Source organism: Medicago sativa, chromosome 2 (assembly GCF_051527215.1).
Source record: "Medicago sativa cultivar Bolivia chromosome 2, Bolivia_mono, whole genome shotgun sequence".
NCBI classification, from domain to species: Eukaryota; Viridiplantae; Streptophyta; class Magnoliopsida; order Fabales; family Fabaceae; genus Medicago; species Medicago sativa.
In genome coordinates, this window is record NC_140750.1 from 55,757,776 (window position 1) to 55,772,125 (window position 14,350).

The 14,350-nt window shown below is 32.6% G+C and overlaps 1 pseudogene; it reads left to right on the plus strand.

Annotated features, from left to right (window-relative positions):
- Positions 1-2,756: 2,756 nt before the first annotated feature.
- Positions 2,757-4,253, plus strand: LOC146949095 (uncharacterized; annotated as a pseudogene).
- Positions 4,254-14,350: the final 10,097 nt, after the last annotated feature.

A 14,350-nucleotide genomic window follows, 5' to 3' on the forward strand; every position in this document is an offset into this window, starting at 1 on the left:
TTCAAGTAAAACATGTAGTAAATAATCTTCGAATGCCTAGTGCATTTGAAAAACATTTCGCCATGGTGAATCAGAGACAAGATGTCTATAGATGCTCTGAACATATTCATATTGTCTAAGCACACACTATGGAAAGTGGCGAAAACACATCTGACCATCGCACTTTATCCATCTAGAGAACCAACATATGTCATCTAATAGATGCATCTGACGATGGTCGTCTTAAGAAGATAAAGTACTTGTGGTCCAACAGCATCGGCTTCACAACCGACAAGCAATCGTGCGGGAAAGTAAAATGCAAGTGTGTGGAGTATGTAGAGTTGAAGGTCATAATAGGAAGTCTTGTCCTATCAACACCCAACTGACTTTTGAAGAAGAAGCTCAAGTTGAGTCTAATGCATGTGACTGATTACATAGCATCATATGACATTTTGGCTATGTTTTTAGTACTTTCTCTTTGCATTTGAAGTCAAATAAGATGAGAGTTAGATGAGTTGTTAATGGTTTGAGAAACATATTGTATTGTTTTCACTCGAGTCGTTGTAATTCAGTTTTATCCTAGATCATGCAACTCCATAAGCGTTTTGAGTGTTTTGTAGTGAGGAATCATGTAAATCATCAAATTAAGACATCATGTGAAGAATCAAGGATGAAGAATTGAAGATCAAGGGTTCTTAGAAGGTTGTTGAAGACAATACAAAGCGAAGAAAATTCAGGAGATTTTAGATGAAAGAAGGATCGAAAACGGGAAGAAAACAGAAGAAATCGCACCTGAGGGGTTGCCTCAGGTGTCCTGCGCCTGTACCTATGCGCCTTTTGCCTGGGACGAGCATTTCTTACTTCCCCGGGCGCCCTGCTCCCAGAAACCATGCCCCTGGTACTGGGTAAAAACCCACTTTTTGCTTGTTTTCCAAGCTGGAGTGGCGGATAAAGTCCAATTTTCTTCTCTTAATCCTTAAGTAACCTAATGTTATAAATAGAGACCCTTGTACACTATTTTATTCATTCAGAAACATTGATGGTTCATATAAAGGGTCAAGCATAAGAGATTCAACACGGAATTTCTCCTCATTTTATTCTTTCTAAGGTATATTTTTCTATTGTTTTGTTATGATGTATGTTGGAATTTATTAATGAAGTTTTTATTCAATTTATTTCTTTTATTTGTGTTGAGATTTAAATTAAATTGTTGCTCGTTCTTAATGCTTCTACAATTGGTTAACTACAAGAGTAACCTTGTAGATTGATTTGTAGTATAAAAGTAAGCACTGACAACCCAAAATCTTCAAGCTCATTGGTCTTTTTAATGACTTAATCTTTTAGAGGTTAGGTTTGTGTTGTCTCGGTATTGCATTTCCTTCGATAGCGTAGTACACGACTCCGATCGGTCCTACACAAGTTAACTTAGGAACTTAGAACGAGTAATATCGTCATGGAACATTAAATTAATGATCACGAAATAAGTTGTTAAAATTATCATAAGATAAATTCCATTCAAAGACGGAGGGGGGATTCAAGGAAGCCGTAATCGTCGTTAAACATCTGAATCACAAAAACATAATCCCGCATTGGGCAGATCAATTAAACCCTGCAATTCTAATCATCTTTAATCACTTTTCGCTTTTAAAATAAGTTTTACTAATTATTGAGTTTAACGACAATCCATGTGGAGAACGATACAACTTACTACTTTGCTACTTGTAGTGATTTGGTGCACTAGTCAATTTCGTCAATCAGTGATGATGATAATGTTGATGTTAGCGAACAATATGGCGATATAGAAAATTTTGACATGGTTAGTTTTTATGGATTTTTATCATGTTTACTGTGGTGGATTTTTTTTTATATATTTGATTCACTTTTTCTCAATTCTGGTGTAGAATATGTATTGAAGTATTTAGTGTTGGCAATGGTGTTCTGAACCTGTGATACTCCCTGAAATGCAATGTGTTGGCATATGACTTTGACGTGAAAGAAGAATTTCAGTTGGTGTTAGTTTTCATTTATTATTATTATTATTATTATTATTATTATTATTATTATTATATATATATATATATATATATATATATATATATATATGTTTAAACTGGAGTTGTTGTAATGAATATGTTAATGGATCATTGTTTGAGTTTATCAAGTTGAAGAACATGTGTTTGCTATTTGGATAATCTAATTAATTTAACAGCACTTTTAGTGTTCATTTATCTCATATTACAAAGTGTTATAATTGTTATTCGAGAAAAACCATATAAAATGTTGAAAAAGGGCATGTGGTCATGTGAATTGTTTACGCATGTGAACATTAGTTTGGCTTTGTCTTGAATTATATTTCATGGATAAAAAATTTCGTGTCTTATTTATCGAAACATTCATTGTAAGCATGGGTGCAAGAGATTTGTCTAGTTGTGTGTATCTGTGTTGAAAAGTTATTCTAGTTTTCTGCTACTACAATTGTTGTGATAGAGTAAGGTTTTGAGCATATGAAAAATTGGTCTGGTTTTGGCACTGATGGAGCCTAGCAATCATTCACTTATTAATTGAATTGTTTAATTTTATTTGGAGAAAAAAATTGGCATGACATGTATGACGGCTAAATTACAACGGCAATGACAATCAATTTTCTTGTTTTTATTTCTTATAAAATGCACCATAGTCTAAATTTCAATCTATTATAATTTCTCATCCACGTATAGTCTAAATTTAAACTGTTAATTTTATCTCTTTTTTTTTTCTTCTACACATTTCATTTGCCAATGAACCCCAACCACAATAATTTTTTGTCCAACTACTTGCGAATTTGTGGCATTCCTCCATGCATCCAAAATCAACAAAATGTCTCCTACATTGAAAATGCATCTAATAATCATAACCCAAATTTTCAAAATCATGAATTTATCCCAAATCCACACATTGGAAATTATCCATGTCATACATCACCTTACCCATATCATTATCAACATAATCAACTAGTCCCACCATGTCTCATGGAGTTCAAATAGATATTAGTGGTCTCCAATTAAATGATCAAGAGATTGAAACACCATAACCTTGCACTCAAGATGGCTTGGAAACAATTAATTTTGGTGAAGAAGTTGGAGCTACATCGGCTGCGAATATTTCGAAAACAAGATTTCAACCAAATGAGGATGAACTTATCATTCAATCATGGCTCAATATTTCAAAGGATGCAAAGGGACGTTCCTATGAATCCGGACGCTCGGCTCTGCAAGTGAAAAGAGGACTGTAATAAAATAAAAATATATTTTTTTTTAAAGAACAATGTTCTATTCAAATTTTTTAAAAGATAAATACAAGGTGTCGTATATATGCGGTACATCCAAAGGTGAAAATCACTACCATATACACGAGGAACTTCAAACCATCATCCCAAAAAACACCCACCTAACACCAAAAGCAAGATGATCCAATTCTAATAGGCCTAATTTTTTTTTGAGACCCAGTTCCATTGAGCGGTTTGCACACTCCAAGGTCTGGCCCTAATGCAATTGTTGGGAATGATCAAGGAGGAGATATTTTTTGGAAGATGATTGGTGAAGCTTATAACAACCATCGTGACAAGAATTTTTTAAGAGAGAAAATCGACTGCACTCTATTGTCGATGGCACAAAAAAATCAATCCATATATTTCAAAGTTTGTTGGGTGCTACAAAGATGTTGTCGCTCTAAAGATAAGCGGTACCTCCGAGAGCGACGTCATTTCGGCAGCAAAAGATATTTATTACCAAGATGTACATGAAAAGTTCACATTTGAGAATGCATGGAAATTATTGAGAGATGAACCCAAATGGCTTGGAGGTTTATTGGAACCGACCGCAAAAAGAACAAAGAATTCAGCTTCTGGAGCATATTCGTCATCTTCTAACCCACCAGCACAACAAGTGAATACAATCCACCACCACTTTCGGTCAAAAATGTGCAATAAAGAAGGAAAAAAAAAGCTTGTGGAAATGTCTACTCCCAAATTTTATGCTTTGAAAGATGACTTCAACAATAATATTGATTTAATGTTAGGGTTTGCACGTGATTATGTAGGTATTGAGAGTGACAATTTTGAGATAGAGAGAAAAAGGGTTGATGCAGAGCTACAAAGAGTTGAAAATGATAGAGAAAGGTCGAAGATCAATGATTTACAAATAATCATGAAGGATACATCAAATATGAATCCAATGCAACTACAAGATTATAAATTTTTGTGTGGCGTGGTTAGAGATAAATATGGACTTAATTAATATTATTATATATGTTTAACTTATTTGATATTATTATGTTCATTCGATTTAATTATTATGTATGTTGGAATTATTTGACATTTAATATTATTCAAACTAGCCGTTATTCAAACTTATTATTATTTAAACTAGTTGTTATTCACAGTCCTATAAATATTATAACATTCATAACAAACTTCACAATCATTCCTATAACTTCATTCTCAACTTCTATCTCTCTCTGTTCACATTCAATACCAAACTTCTCTTCACACGGATCCTTCCGATCCTTTCCATATTGAAAAAATGTTCATCAATTATATGAATATTCGATCATGTCCTTCTTCACAAATCCTCTCTCTCTATTCCTTCTTTGGGAGAGAGGGTTCAAACAATGATATCAATGTGTTGAAACAATCTGATGTCTTCAACGATGTTATGTAGGGGCGAGCTCCTGAGGTCCATTTTTTAGTTAATCGTACTGAATACAACATGGAGTATTATCTATCAAATGTCATTTATAATGAAGGGGCAACATTTGTGAAAAGCATTCCAATGCCACAGAGGGGATAGAGAAAATTGTTTGCCCAACATCAAGAAGGCGCTCGAAAGGATATCAAATGAGCGTTTGGAGTCCTCCAATCCTGATTTGTGATCATACGTAACCCAGCTTGATCTTGGCACTTGGATGCACTAAAACTTATAATGGATACGTGCATCATATTGCATCACCAGATGATTCTAATAATGATTTTAAAGAGTTATTGGTAGAAGACACAATGTTCGTGATAAGCAAATTCATCGACACCTTCAACAAGACTTGAGAACGTTTTGGGCATGAGAATATCCACAACTAAAATTTATTTTAAACGTTCGTTATGTTTTGTGCTAGTAGTTTATTTCAACGTTTATGTATTTTTTATTGTATTTTCTTATAACTTATTTGTGTTAAGTAGTATGTTATTTAATATATTTTCATTTGATTTTATTTTATTTTTTTTGGATATTTTGATTCATTTTGAGTATACTGTGAGATACATTTTATATATTTTGATAATTTTGATTTTATTTATTTTAATGTAAAATATAATTTGGAATATATTGCAAAATTAGTGGGATCCATTTTAAATTTTAGAACAGTGGTATGAATATTTAGAAAATGTAGTTGAGTGATTTAAATAATTGAAATGTGTGAAGTAATACAAAGTATTATGTGGGACCCGTTTATACCACCCATGAAGAGTGACATGCATGTAGGTTTATTAAGTTGAAGAACATGTGTTTGTTGTTTGGATAATCTAATTAATTTAACAACATTTTTAGTGATCATTTATTTGATATTACAAAGTGTTATAATTGTTATTCAAGAAAAGCCATATAAAATGTTGAAAAAAGGACATGTGGTCATGTGAATTGTTTAAGCATATGAAAATTAGTTTGGTTTTGTCTTGAATTATATTTCATGGATAAAAAAATTTGTGTCTTGCTTATCGAAACCTTTATTGTAAGCATGGAGGCAAGAGATTTGTCTAGTTGTGTGTATCTCTGATGAAATGTTATCCTAGTTTTCTGCTACTGCAATTGTTGTGATAAAGTAAGGTTTTGAGTATGGGAAAAATTGGTTTGGCTTTGGCACTGATGGAACCTGGAAATTATTAACTTATTGATTGAATAGTTCAATTTTATTTGGAGAAACAAAAATTGGCATCATATGAAAACATATTCATTGGCATCACAATATGGTAAAACAACATGATACTATGAACATTGATTGAAATAGTTATAATTGAATATTATATATATATATATATATATATATATAGAGGATGTATACTATGAGAATGAATATCTTATATGAGAATGGTGAGAATGATCATCAACCATTAGATTAAAAATAGATGGTTGAGATTAAAACCAACAAATGTGCATCCCTTTATTGTATTATTTTTCTCTAACCCATTTATCTTTCCATCTTCATCACTCTCTGTCGTATGTACAAAAATTACTCTGTTAACTGAATTGAAATACCGTCATCTACCATTTTATCAAGCTATGTATGTACAGTGTTTGTTTTGTTGTTTAAATGCAATTTTTATTCAGAAGAACATGAAACGTGAACAAGATCTTTCCATCTGTAATAAAACAAAGCTAAAACAAAAACAATTGAAAACAACAAAAGAGGACGAAGATGAAATGGGATCTGATCTCAGCCGCCTCACCTCTTTTGTTTTGGATGGATTTGACAAAAAAAATAATAATTTTGTATTGATAAATTAACTTAAATCAAATTTTTTAATTTTGGATCAATTGTTTCCATTGATAAAGGAACCTATCTAAGAAAGATAAGCATTGTTTCTTGTTTGCGGTCAATAGAAACAATGGGATCTCCTTGTCTATGTTAACGGTGGTGAAGGCGGAAGTGAAATTAATGACGGTGGAAAACCAAAATCAAAACGAGATATGAGAATACAACCTCAATAGATTTAAATGTCGTTCGTTCACCGCCGCCGTTGTTGCCGTCACTAGATTTTGGTTGTTAGAGAGACACCAGTCAAAGAGATAGTGAGGGAGAGAGTGATATGAGAGTGAAAGACGCGATAAACATCAAGCGAGACGACAAGATGCGATCTTGTGAGAGTGGATGAGATAAACAGCGGCGACGGTGAGACGGGGTAGAAAACGGAGATGCAGAGGGATGTAGGGAAGAAGAAGCGTAAGGTAAGTGTGTGTGTGTTTACTGATACAATAAGGAGAGACCATGTGTTTTTAAAATGTGACTTTCTAATCTCAGCCATCTATTCTTAATCTAATGGTTGATAATCATTCTCACCATTCTCATATAAGATATTCATTCTCATAGTATACATCCTCTATATATATATATATATAGGGATTTGCTAGAATACACCCACTAGTTTTTATGTGGGAGTGTTTTAGCAAAGGTACACCTTAGGGTGTATTTAACCACTTTTTAGTTATTTACTTGCTAAAATACTTCTTCTAATGAATAAGTGGGTGTATCCTAGCAAATGTCTGTAGGATTTGCTAGAACACACCCACTTGTTTTTGTTAGAAGGTGTGTTATAGCAGCATACACCTTAAGGTGTATTTATTAACTTTTTAGTTACAACTTGCTAAAACACTCCCACATAAAAACTAGTGGGTGTGTTCTAGCAAACCCCATATATATATATATATATATATATATATATATATATATATATATATATATGGCCATGTATCATAGCAAAAAGGGCATGTGGACTAAAATTCTACTTGATCATTAGTTTTGCCCATACAACATGACTACTTTGACAACAAAATATACCTGTTAACAAAGATTGTTACTCTTTAGACACTTCAAAATTTCTCACCTTGGGAAGAAAAAAAACCCGATTGGAAGTGTAATTGAGGTGCATAACGAGCAAAAATCATTAACAAAAAAAAGCCTCTTAGGACAAAACGCCTAAAATGATACTATATTCGTGCTTACAATTAAATCAGCTTAAGTAGAGTTAAATAAGGTAGTCTTAATTCAAAATACATATTTGGATCTAATTATATGACCCAACAAAAAGATTTCATAAGACAATGCTTCATGGTTGTAATTATTTCCAGGATGTCTACGCCTCCCTCAGCTTGTTGTGTCTTCCTAGTAGAATCCTAGTTGTTATCCTTGTGCGCACCTTCGTCTCATCCAACTATATAACAAAAGTAATGATGTTAATAATTTGGTTGAAATGAAGAATTCATTAATTAAAGGTTAACATTTATTACACACTTCTCCTTGGATGTTTGGGGTGAAATAGTGATCCATATCAAACCATTCCATCAACCATACAACATCATTTTCACTTACAAAATCATAAGAAGAAACTTTAATAAAAAATTTGATAATTTTTTTAATATAATTGTATACTAATAAAATAAACAAATTTGACATACCTATTATCCACATTCGGTATATCTCTTACCTCCTCCACATGTCACTCACTGAACATAACATAATTTTCAAGATAAGTTATTCCATAAAATGAACAATACACCATTTCTTATAACGTCTTGTACTGTATAATGCAACAATCATAGTTTTGTAATGAATAAAACAATTCTTCAAATTGTTGGATGTGGTGTCATTTTAAATAACCAACCAGTGTTAACATATTTTCTCTTATTGGTGCAATATCCTCCATTTTGCAAAAGGTATTGATGACATATGACCATCAAAACCCAGTAATCATTAGAGGTATTGATGAGCACAGAAATATGTTCCAATGTTAAAAGACGTTTTTTAATTTTAATTTTACTACTAACAATAAGTATAAAAATTTAATTTAATGTAAACTAATAAAACACACATATTTCAATATTGGTAATGGCTCCATCCATTCTTTGCAGTAACGATCAAGCATTTGATATAGAGGTTTGCCCAATAATAATACATCATCATGTTTGTTCAAGGGAATGATAGTTAGTAATATTTTGAGCAATTATATGTAATAGGGTGTGAAAGGCAGATGTTAAAACTAACCGCAAAAGTAGGTGGCAAATACTACACATTTGCTTCGTTGTAGTGTTGGTGCACCCAATTATGAAAAATGGCTTCTTCAATTTTCTTTTTTAAGAGTGTTGAATAGATTTTGTTGCTATAAGACCCCCCCAAATCAATATTGTACATAACAGCTATTCTAATTTGAATATATTCTTCTATTTATGATTCTTTATTGAGTTTTTAAAATGAGTTGTGATGAAATGGAATGTGTTCATAACAACGATGTTGGGACAACTTCCCTCCACCCCCACACATCTTATAATCAACATGGTGTGTGATAGCAAAATTTTAAGTGATAACAACAATTTTTTCTTCAAACACATGCCTCACCTACATATAAATTTTCAATCTCGTACCAAATTTTTCAAGTGTAAATTGAACTTTATCATGGTAGATGGCCCTATAATATCACATATGGTATATGGTCATTAATGTTTTACTTTATTTGAATAAAATAAACTTGATATCAATCTACGTAGAGACAAAATTAAATTGAAGTACATCTTTAACCAGTAGAGTAAAACAAGGACCATGACAACAAAGTTGATTTATTTTAAGAATTAATGTTATTATAAGTCTATCCAGTCGAACTAGGCATGGCAACAAAACCCGTGCTCATGGGTACCCGCCCAAACCAACCCCGATTTGACGGGTTTTCCCCGATTTGACTGGGTTTGGGTATGAGTTTGGGTTTTCCCCGATTTCAAAATACTGGTACGGGACGGGTAACGGAGATATATGTACCCACCCCGAACCCATACCCAAACCCTAACCGAATGTAGAAAGGACATATTTTTGTTTTTGTTTAGGGGGTTGATAAAGATATTCCATGTTATTTGGTTTGATAATTGTCATGATATAAGAACTTTCAATGATAGTTAAAGGAGCAACTTTGTAAGGAAATGTTAAAATGAGCGCAAATTGTTGAATAATGCATTACAACATTACCATTGAAGCTTAAAAAAATTGATTCACTGCGAGGACGGGGATGGGGCGGGAATACCCAAACCCAATGGGGACGTGGATGTGATTCAATTTCTCATCCCCGTTGGGTATGAGTAGGGTAACGGGTAACTATAAGGGAGTAGGGGATGGGGACGGGGAAGGCAAAACCCATCCCCAGCCCGCCCCATTGCCATGCCTAAGTCGAACCACATAGAGAAAGAAATGTGGCAATTATTTTGCAGGCTATCAGAAAAGTCTATTGACTCCACCCCCAATTTGTCCTTTTATATGTAATAGATAGATGTAACTAGGGGTGTTCGCGATGTGGTTTGGTTTGGTTTTGAGGCTAAAAATCATCAGAACTACAAGATTAAAAACATGTGGTTTGGTTTGATTCGGTTGACTTTAAAAATAAAATCCTAACCAAACCAAACCAAACCAGTGTAGTTTGGGTTGGATTAGTTTGTACGATTTTAATCGATACAATACAATTTTTTGTTTTCAACATTAAAACAAGTTAATATTTCCAACAATGTTTTAAATTTCATCGAACATTAAAATTTCATTTTCATCTAACCATATTCTCAACAACATAAACCAAATTAAAAATGTGTTAAAAAATATTCTTATTCTGTAAGAAATGCAAACACTAAGATTTTATCATTCTCTAAAAGTTCAAGTAAAACAAATATTTTTGAAATAAAAAGTAAAAAAGAAAGTTAACAAGAGAAAAACTATGTCATTTTATAAAAGTTTTTATTGAGTTTAGTTTCTATGAATATTGGTCTAGACAACATATGTTTAATTAGTGTTTTTCTTATGTTGCGGTTTGGTTTGATTTGGTTGGTAAAATAAAAACCGCAAACCGAACCAAATCATGCGGTTGATTAAGAAAACAATCCAAATACATCCGAACCAAATGCGATTTTTTGCGGTTTTGTTTTGAATTGATTTGGTTTGCGATTTTTCTATTCAATTGGTTCGGTTTTAAACACCGTTAGATGTAACAACTCTCAGAAAAAAAATAGCATTCAAATTAATAAACTATGTTCATTTATTATAGATTTACATACTCACTTCATCTCACAATATTTAATACTTTTCCACTAAAACCGCCTTTAACGGAAGGGTTTTAAACTTTTAAGACACGATATCTATTAGATATTTAAAATCTCACATAAAACCTCCATTTTTAAGTGTGATCCACGTTTTTTTAATATTAAAAAATTAAAATTTAATGATATAAAGTTATTGATAGTTGATTAGTTGATCTCGTTTAAGAAATTTGTGTGAGATACTGGGTTGGAGGGATTGCATGATTATTAGATATTAGTGTTAAAAAATTATAAATGTTTGATGTGTACATGCGTGACTCATTTAAAATCATCTTTAACATTTTTTTTCTTCATAAAAACATCGCTAACATTTTTTTCACAAAAAAAAATAATTTCATTAAATATCTTTCACTAAATAATTAATTTCATCACCTTTTTTTAGGGAAATTTCATTAAATTATTCATAAACCTTAACCTTAGCTCAAATATTCTAAAGATCCGGTTGATATCTCATTTATATATTGAAGCCTTAGCGCAAATTTTCTCATTATCCCGTTGGTATCTCATTCATAGACTGAAAACCTAGAACAAGTCTTCTAACCGTCCCGTTAACATCTCATTCATATACTGAAAACCTAAAACAATTCTTCTAACTGTCATGTTAACATCTCATTCATTGACTGAAACCTGAGAACAAATCTTCTAACCATCCTATTGATATCTCATTCATAGACTAAAACCTAGCTCAAATCTTCTAACGGCCATATTCATTATATCTGATACCGTTAGTCGGTTGAGTCTGTTTTGGTTGTCTCATGAATGTCATTCCATCTTGACTATGTTTTTGAAGCGATAGTTTGTCGGATTGACTTATATAAAAGATTTTGATCGTCGAAACTTCAATTCCTACTTCGTTATTGGTCCAATTAGGTCATATTCAACGGTCGGATTGGTTATATTTGATACGGTTAGTCGGTTGGGTCTGTTTTGGTTGTATGAGGAATGACATTCCATGTTGACTAGGTTTCTAAAACGATAGTTTGTCGGATTGACTTATATCAAAGATTATAATCACCGAAATTTCAATTCCTACTTCGCTCTTAGTCCAATTATGTCATATTCAATGGCCGGATTGATTATATTTGATATCGTTAGTCGGTTTGGTCCGTTTTGGTAGTCTAAGGAATATCATTCCATGTTGACTAGGTTTCTGAAGTGATAGTGTTTCAATTTTACTTATATCAAAGATTCTGATCGCCAAAACTTCAATTCCTACTTCGTTCTTAGTCCAATTAGGTCACATTCAACGGTCGGATTGATTATATTTAATGTCGTTAGTCATTTCGACCCATTTTGGTCGTCGGAGGATTGTCCTTCGACGTTGATCAGGTTTCTGAAGTGATAGTTTGGTGGATTAACTTATATCAAAGATTCTGATCGTCGAAACTTCAATTTCTACTTGTTCTTAGTCCAATTAGGTCATATTCAACGATCGGATTGGTTATATTTGATATCGTTAGTCAGATGGGTCCGTTTTGGTTGTCGGAGGAATGTCATTCCATGTTGACTAAGTTTCTGAAGCAATAGTTTGTTGGATTGAGTTATATCAAATATTTTGATCGCCGAAACTTCAATTCCTACTTCGTTCTTAGTCCAATTAAGTCATATTCAATTGTCGAATTGATTATATTGGATGTCGTTAGTCGGTTGATTATGTTTTGGTCGTCAGAAGATTGTCCTTCCACGTTGACTTGATTTTCTAAGGGATAGTTTGTCGGATTGACTTATACTGTATATTCCAATCGCCGAAATTCTAGTTACTACTTTGTTCTTACTAAAATAAAGTCATACTTCCACTCCCTATATATAAAACAATATTTTGTTTCAATCCCTTTAAAATTAAGTCATATTGTAAAAATCTCTCAAAAAAAATAATTTTTTTATTAAACATAAATTAAATATGAATTTTTAACTGCAAAAAATATAAAAATTCATATTTAATTCATGTTTTGTTAAAAGATTCTAATTTATTTTTGGACAGATTCTTATAATATTTTTTTTTCTAAAATTGTATTAAAAAATACGAATTTTACATATTAGTTTATTTAAAAGGAGAGACTAAAAGTGAAGATGGAAAACTTTTGGAGAACTAAAAGCCAAAGAAACTTTTTAGAGGGATTCAAATAAAAATTTGATATATTTACAGGGACCAAAATCATATTTAATAAAAAAAACTATATAAAAAAAATTCCTTTAAACAACTTTATTAAATATATATAAAAATAAATAGAAAGAACATAAAATTGAAACTTTTTTTATGAACTAAAGAAAACATAGTTTTATTTAAGGAAAAAGATTACAAGTTATTATTAACCATTTGTCAAAAAATAGTTTATAATACATATTAATGATAAATTATATGAAAAAACTCTTTTACGGTATTAAGAAGATTCTTGGTCTGATGCTACAACAATACTTTCTATCCCTCTTAGGAACAGAGCTCTAGTGGATACTTATGTTTAGCAGCACACGGTCGATGGTTTCCTATTATGTTAAATTGGCTTACACGCATTGTATGACTCTTGCAGCTCATATGCCGAACGCTGCTGATCCGGAACAGAACTGGAACATTATTTGGAAGCAAAAAGTCCCCCTTAAAGTGTGCTCCTTTCTGTGGCGTGCGGCACATAATTGTCTACCCACCCGCTTCGGTTTAATCCAAAAAGGTGTCCCTTTCTCCGATACCTGTGTGCATTGTGATGTTCTAGCAGAAACGCATACACATATCTTCTTCGTGTGTCCTAAGGCCATTATTTGTTGGGAGCAGCTGCAACTTGACACAACTATACGTGACATGCTTCCTACTTCGTATGATTTTTCCACTCTTTTATTTTATCTCTTCATCCGACCAACAATCTATGTCGTCAATGGTTTTATGGAGCTTGTGGAAAAATCGTAACTCTAAGTTATGGGAAAATTCAGATTCAGCCCCTACCTTCATTGTGCAAAGTGCGAAGAATTCTCTTAACGAATGGCGTTATATGCAACATCATAAGAATCAGGGACAAATTGTACATCACACTGTTTTGTGGACAAAACCGCCACCTCCATTCTTGAAATGCAATGTCGATTGCGCGCTATTCAACAACAACTCGGTGGCAGGTTATGGGTTGTGCTTCCGTAACTCAACATGCCATTTTATAGCCGGTATGTCGAACTTTTCGCACTGCTCCCTCATGCATGTCGAAGCTGAAGCATGGGGTCTTCTAGAGGCCATTAAATTTGTTGTTGATAAAGACACGCCCTCTGTCATCTTCGAGTCAGATTACAAAGTTATTGTTGACATAATGAACTCCTCTCATATGCCACAAAATGAGCTTGGAGACATTCTATCTAATTGTAAGGATTTATTATCCATTCACACTAGTTCTATTATGAACCATGTTAGGAAGCAAGCAAATGAAGTTGCTCATTCCATAGCAAGAGCATCCTTATCCAACCCTAGCCCCCATGTTTTCTATATTCAATCCTGGCCAATGACTTTATTAAATATTATATCAATGACA